Below are 7554 nucleotides of genomic sequence, written 5' to 3'. Positions count from 1 at the left end.
TTAAATTTAAATAATTATTAAACAATAAAATTAAAAATTTAGTTTCTAAGTCACAGTAGCTACATTTCAAGTGCTCAGTAACCACATCTTGCTAGAGGTTATGCCATATTGATAGCAAAGATATAGAACTTTCCCATCAATGACAATAGTTCTTTTGTCCAGTAATAAGTATACATTCCAGTAAAATATTATTGGAGTGATTCTGAGAACTAGGGCTATATAGCTATGTATTTGTGCACTTTAAATTTGCACGCAGCCAAATTACAATGATTGTAGAATTTAACAGTCACACTAACAATGAATGAAAGTATCTCATTTTATTTTCATCAACACTGTATGCTATTTTCTTTTTTATCAAAATAATAGAAAAAATCAATAGTTTCTTGTTATAATTTCTGTTCATTTGATCATCAGTTAGTTCATAATTTCAGTGTTGAAATTTACATCTCTGATTCTTTTAAATTTCTTCAATCATCTCTCAATATCATTCTTCTGTTGAATATATTTTTCACACATTAGCAAATTAGCAGGCTTATTTATCTTCTTGATTCTTCTATTCACTCTTTGTGTAATTTTATCTATATTTTTATCTAGAATCAGCAGTATATTAAATTGTTAAATATGTCATTCCTGAATTGTCTGGAAGCCATTCAGTTCCTTGCTTTGTGATACACACACACACACACACACATATATTACTCATGTATTGTTATTTTTCGCCATATCCTTCCTCAGTATAGAATGAGCCATCTAGACCACATCTTAATAAATAGGGTGAGTGAACTGACCTTGAACTCCACTTCCTGACTACCAGCGCCATTTCCAGATTCTATTTTCAAATCTGTAACAGAAGGGAACAGTGATGTGCACAACTCCCAGTTCAGTTCCCAATTTCTGGCAGGTCTTCATCTTCTGGCCCTGCTGTACTTTGATGAAGTGTTTTTCTAACATTGTTCCCAGTTTTCCTGGTATTGAGCCAAAGAACTGAGCCAAAGTTGTAAGCTGAAAATTACACTTGTCAGCCAGCACTGCTACCATGTTATGTTTTCTTTGCCCTTACTTAGAGCAGCTTGCCCATTAGAGGTACCACTCTCCTCAGAAAAAACTTTGCCATCATCTGTTTTTTTTCTTACTTTCTTACTGTTAGTTGTTTTTTTTTTTAATATTAAGTGAAGACCCAGTGAGGCCCAAATTTCATCCCCTTACCTGTTTGTCTTGGTAAAGCATTAAAGTCCATAAATACTTGTGTGTGCAAAAGGACTGTTTATTATGTTCATGTTCGGGTATGTATAAGTAGACTCTACAGTGAAAAGTGTCAACACCCCTAAAAGCAGTCTGACTTTGAATTCTTAGTTTTGAGATGGATTTTTCTGTGTCTCAGGGTTATGACTTTTAGTTCTTTATATGTTTATCTGGCTGTATGACAGCAAGAACACTACCATTTAATAGTACTATATTGAGGCTGAGTGGGAAGATGCCTTTTAAGAAATATTACCTTAAGGTCAAAGATGATGATGTAGAAAGGTTAATGATGCAATTAAAATGTAAGCTGTAAGTAGTTTAAATAGAAACCTCTACATTTGTTTATATTGGTTTAGTTTCCCCTACATAATTTTAAGGGTGAGGCAGTTTTATTTTTTGGAAAGACATATGGCATGAAAGTGTTTAAAAATAATAAGAAAAAAAATAACTAGTTAATTGATGACTTTATTTTCACCCAGTTAGCCTTTATGAATGAGACATTGGTGGTTTAGTGGTAGAATTCTTGCCTTCCATGCGGTTGACCCAGGTTTAACTCTCAGCCAGTGCATCTCATGAGCAGCCCCCACATGTCTGCCAGTGGAGGCTTGCTTGCTGCTCTAATTCTGACCAGGTTTTAGTGGAGCTTCTGTGCTAAGATGGACTAGGAAGCATGGCCTGGTGACCTACTTCCAAACATCAACCAATGAAAACCCTATGGACCACAAGGGCCCTGTCACCAAAGGATCATGGTGATCTCACAGGATTAGGCAGCCTTTTGTTCTGTTGTGCCTGGAGCTGCTGAGAATCAGGGCCAACTTGATGACAGTTGACAAAAACAGCATCTAGTGAATTCCTAAAATTTAAAATCTCTTTCTCATAGAGCAGCTCCTGTGTTTTATAGACTGTCTCTGATTGTCAGAACTTTTGCTTCTTGAAGTTAGTAGATCGATAGTAGTAGAGTTATGAAGTCTCTTATCCTTTGTAACATGAGCCCTTAAGACATCCATTCTATGCATCAAAGTCAGCCTACATATTTTTTCAGTTTTCCTTCATCTCACTCCAACTAGCTCATATTAGTATTAGTTCCTACAAGATTTCAATGTTAGGTTATATGTCAGAATTACTTTTTAAGACTGCTAAAAGTTTTAAAAATATTTTACTGAATCTCCATCAGTATTTAATAGTTGAAGAGGTTACCTTGGGTTCTGCAAGCCAGAGGTTTTTTTGAACCAAAAATCTCTGATCATAGAATTTTTAAAGTAATATATTTTTACTACAGCTGACAATAAATTTGATAAAGTTACTGCCGAAGCTGATTTTAAAATAAATTTCAAGTGTGAAAATTCCCCCTCAACTTTATGAGTCAAAGGATTTCTGTGTTTAAGTGTGCTAATTTAGAGAATTCCTCCCCAATAAAGCAATATGAAAGAATCCCTTAGTGAAAAAAGGAAGTTTCTAAGAATATTTATTTTAAAACTAATTGGATATATTGGGATATGCATATGTTCTACAAATGGTCCTTAAATCTTTTTTAAATAAAATATTAGTTAGATTAAGTCTTATATTATTTTCTGCACAAAATCTTTTATGATAATGAAGTTGTTCATCAGTTGAGTTGGCTCTGCTTCAAACTATAATATTTCACTTGCCAAAGAAGACTGGGTATAAGAAACTCAACAAAAAACAAAAAAAGAAAAACAAAAGCCACATGTTTCATTGCCTCTTAGAATGTATTTTGAAAATTCCCAGGAATATTGAACAAATCCACTTTTCACAAAGTTTTTTAACAGTAAGCAAATTGTACTGATTTGTAGAGAAAAAAAACCTTGCTCTGTCCTTCAGAACTCAATATGGTTTATGAACCACGGGATAATTTTTTTTTCCCCCATAAAAAATAGTATCCGTCTTTCTCTTTTGTGGAAAGTAGATGTCATGGCTGTAAGAAAAGCAAGAACACACCACTTCTGATAAAAATGTTCATTCTATTTCTCACCTATAGTGACAATGGTAAGTGTGGAAAACAGGCAACTTATTATAGTCAAACTTTTCATCCATATTTCTGTACTTAGAATATATATATATATATCTCATTTATACTTAATTCCACTTCTAATAAAACTGAAAAGAATACATAAAATTAACAGGTACTAGAAAAAGCTCTCATATATTCATTACACTGACTCTGCCAGAAACTGCACGAGAAACTCTTCATAAATTATCTCATATATTCCTATCAAACATCCTATAAAGATTGATAGCTCTGTTGTTTTGGATGTGGTAGCTGAGAGTCACACAACTCTTGAATAATTTGGCAGAATCACAGAGTAAGTATCAGTCCTGTACTCCGTAAGGCTGGTTTTCAAGAGACATTGGGCATTTGAATTCCTACAATTAAGTGTCTTAAAAATGTAGAGAAACACTATGAAAAGAACGAAAGTTAAAAATAAAACTCTAAATTAAGGTAAGTCACCCTACATAAAGTCTTATTCACAGAGGGCTTTGTAGTTTTATTTTTCAGTATTACTCAAACCTCCAAAGCCCCCCATCTTGATAATTGCGACATATATAGGTACATGTGTAATTTGATCAACGTTCTATCTTCTTATACCTACATCTATCTTGTGGAATAAATAAGAGGTATAGAAAACTTCTGGGGTAATCAGTGAATTTGCGGCATTGGTCTAAATAATAATAATTTCTAATTTGAATTTATAATTGCATAGGTATCAACTCTTCTCATATATAAATCTATAATATGATGTATAGAAATGGAAGAGTATGACCATACATCTTAGGGTTTGCAGTCCAATGAAGACATTTAAGAGAATTGTAACTCTAAATTATGAAATAGGTTATCAAAAGTAGATATTTTTAAATATGATTGTAGTTCAACACCATTCTTATTATGCCATCTACAATGATTCTTAACATAGATACAAAAAGAAGACGTTTTCCTCAAAATAATAACTTCCATTTATTGAGTTTTATGTTCTTGGTTTGAATCAAGGCTCTCTAGTTTAACAACTACCTATATACACCTTATTATTCAAAGAACATTATCAATAATACAGTATCTCCTGTATGATATTAGGAGACCTGGTGGTATAGTGGTTAAGTGTTATGGCTGCAAACCAAAACGTTGGCAGTTTGAATCCATAAGCCACTACTTGGAAACCCTATGGGGCAGTTCTACACTATGGGTCGCTATGAGTTGAAATTGACTGGATGTCAAAGGGTTTAGTTTTGGTATGATATTAATACAGAAATCTTGTTATAGTAACAAAAAAAAATATTTTTAGTACATATCACACTGTGTTTATTTCTTCTCCTTCTTTTACTTCACGTAATTAAATCCAGAATTGATTTAATTTGTACCTTACAACCAACTTCAGTCTATTGACCTCTACTTTATGGCTCTCCACTTCCTCACTTTACACTTTCTTCCTTACTGAGATTTTATTTTGAATGTGCTCATCCTCATGTTTTTTCTATCCCAACACCTAGCAAGACTCCACGCCTGCATCAATGAGATTTTCTGCCACACACGCACGCACGCGCACACGCACACATTTTTGTTGCTGCATACTGCTGAAAAAAATCCTGCATCGCCTCGGAATATAGTCAGTATACGTTCATGGTACAAAATGAACTAGGTCTTTCATACTTTCTAAAGCTTTTGTGTGCAGTATTCTCTGCAGTAACTATTTCACATTTCCCAATTCTCTTAAAATTTTCAGGGTTTTTAACATTTACCTGAATCTCATAGTGGGTGTTGACTTGAAAGAGAAATTAAATTTCATAATATAGACACATCTTAAATTTCACTTAAAAAAAAAAAAAAAAACTGGTCCTTTGTTCATTCTTTCTTCCTGTTCCCAGGATAAATGCAAAAGGTGTTTCTCTTCTTGAACAGACTGGATTCCACCATCTCCTGCCCCTTGGAGGACCTCAATCTATTGACCATGCATACTTTCATCTCTATTCTATTGCTTTCTTTTGACCTGTACATAAACATTTTTTAAGTTTCTTCATTGTAAACAAATAAGCGAGCAAACAACAACAAAACATACCTCTTTTAACACTGAAGGGCGCTCTGGTGGCACAATGGTTAAAGCGCTCAGCTGCAAATCAAAAGGTCAGTGGTTCGAACCCACCAGGCGCTGTATGAGAAAAAGATGTAACAGTCTTCTTCCGTAAAGATTTACAACCTTGGAACCCTGTGGAGCAGTTCTACCCTGTCTTGTAGGGTTGCTATGAGTCAGAATCGACTTGACAGCAGTGGGTTTTGGCTTTTGACATCCAGTTTTTCTCTATTAGAATCACACTTTCTTAACCTTAAGAAAAAAAAAAATTAAAAGATACATCCACATAAACTTTCTTCCCTGCAATTCCCACATTTTTCCTCACCTGTAATGAAAACTAACTTTACTAATATTTCCCAGGGATATTAGCCAAAGCCAGGTTTCAAGTAATATACAACACTTTGGCCAATTCCTTGTTTTACAAACCTTCCCTTTCCTTGGCTTCTGACCTTACCATTTTAGTGGATCGGATCATTTCTTTCTGATTATTCCATTTCCCTCATCTTTTGTCTTTTTTTTTTTTTTTTTTTCTGGCCATTCCTTACATATTGGCATTCTTCCAAGCTATACACTTGATCTTCTTCACTTCTCATTTCCCAACCTCCCATGAAAACATAACAACTTATATGACTTCAATAATAATCTTTTAATATTTTTATGTATATCTCTCAAATGTTCTCTTAGGCTTTAGATGCTGTCTTAATTATCTGGTGCTGCTGGATATCACCACAGAAATATCACAAATGAGTGTCTTCAAAGAACAGAAATGTATATTCTCACATTTCTGGAACCCCAAGCCAGGTTCTCAGTCATGTGGATTCCTTCTGTGTAGGTAGTCCCAGGCATTCCCTGGTTCCTCGATTTGTAGCGGATACTCACTGGGCATCTGTCTTCCCCTTCTGTGGGTATGTCTCTACATTTCTTTTTTTATAACTCAGAAGTGATTGGGTTTAAGATACTCCATACACTTTATGACCTTATGAACATAACAAAGAAAACCTATTTCCAAATAGGTGGATTACATCCACAGGTATAAGGATTAGGATCCCAACACACACACACACACACACACACACACACACACACACACACACACACATTTGTTTTGGGGGGGAACAATTCAATTCATAACCAGTGTCTTTTTACACCTGCTTGCTAGTTATACTTAGAAGTTCCTGGATGGTGCAAATGGTCAAGGGCTAGACTGCTAGCCTAAACATTAGCAGTTCAAACTCACCCAGATTTGCCTTGGAAGACAGGTCTGGTAACCTGATTCTGAGATCACAGCCTTGGAAACCCCATGGAGCAGTTCTATTCTGCACACATGCATTCTGCCTGAGTCAGAATCAATTCAGTGACAATTAACAAACAACGAGAGCTGCAGTCGCTGATTCTAACCCTGTAGTATTCCTAATGTATCTTTTCTGTTCAGTCAAATCCTCTCATCCTTTTAGATTTTCCCTTTGAATACTAAAAATATAACTCCTATCTGGTTTCCCTGTTGTAAGTCTTTCCCTTCTTTTAATCATTTTCCAAATTATGATCAGAGTAATCTTAACAAATCCAACTGTAATCATTTCTGGTCACAATTTAAATCAATTAAATGGCTGCCTTCATCTCACCTTCTTAATCTTCCCATGTCATTTATTGCCTCTCCTTCTGGGATTTATGCTGTAACAATGGTGGAATTTCTCCAGTTCTTCAAACTCGTTATGGTACATTCTATCTCCATTTCATATGCATTTGTTCTCCCTGAAAATCTCTTCCTACTCTATTCTGATTAGCTAACTCCAATTCATCTTACACAACTCAGTTTAAGCACCACTTTTCTCAGACTAGTTTATATGCCCATCTTTTAGGCTTCTTAAACTTCTCTACTTAGTATTTGCCTCCAGGTATTGTAAATGTCTGTGTACCGTACCTGCTGCTAAACCAAAGTTTGTTGAGGCAGGAAATCTGGTCCTTTGAGATAGCATTGAAAGCAGAATAGATACTAATTAACATCAATTAAATAAATATTAAATTAACACAATTTAAAAAGAAAATGATTGTACTAGTTGTCTTTTGTTGACAAGCTACCTTTTAACTCAGTCTAATTCATTGTCTATTTTAGTGTTAAAGAGCATCTAGGCTTTATTTTTAGAAGAAGACCTAAAATATAGTTAAAAAAAAAACTAGTCAAAAGCTATGATGTCATCGTGATGCTAAAGATTTTCTAGAACTACAAAAT

The sequence above is a fragment of the Loxodonta africana genome, chromosome 25 (assembly GCF_030014295.1).
Source record: "Loxodonta africana isolate mLoxAfr1 chromosome 25, mLoxAfr1.hap2, whole genome shotgun sequence".
NCBI lineage: Eukaryota > Metazoa > Chordata > Mammalia > Proboscidea > Elephantidae > Loxodonta > Loxodonta africana.
The sequence above is the reverse complement of the archived record's forward strand: the minus strand, read 5'-3'. Positions refer to the sequence as shown.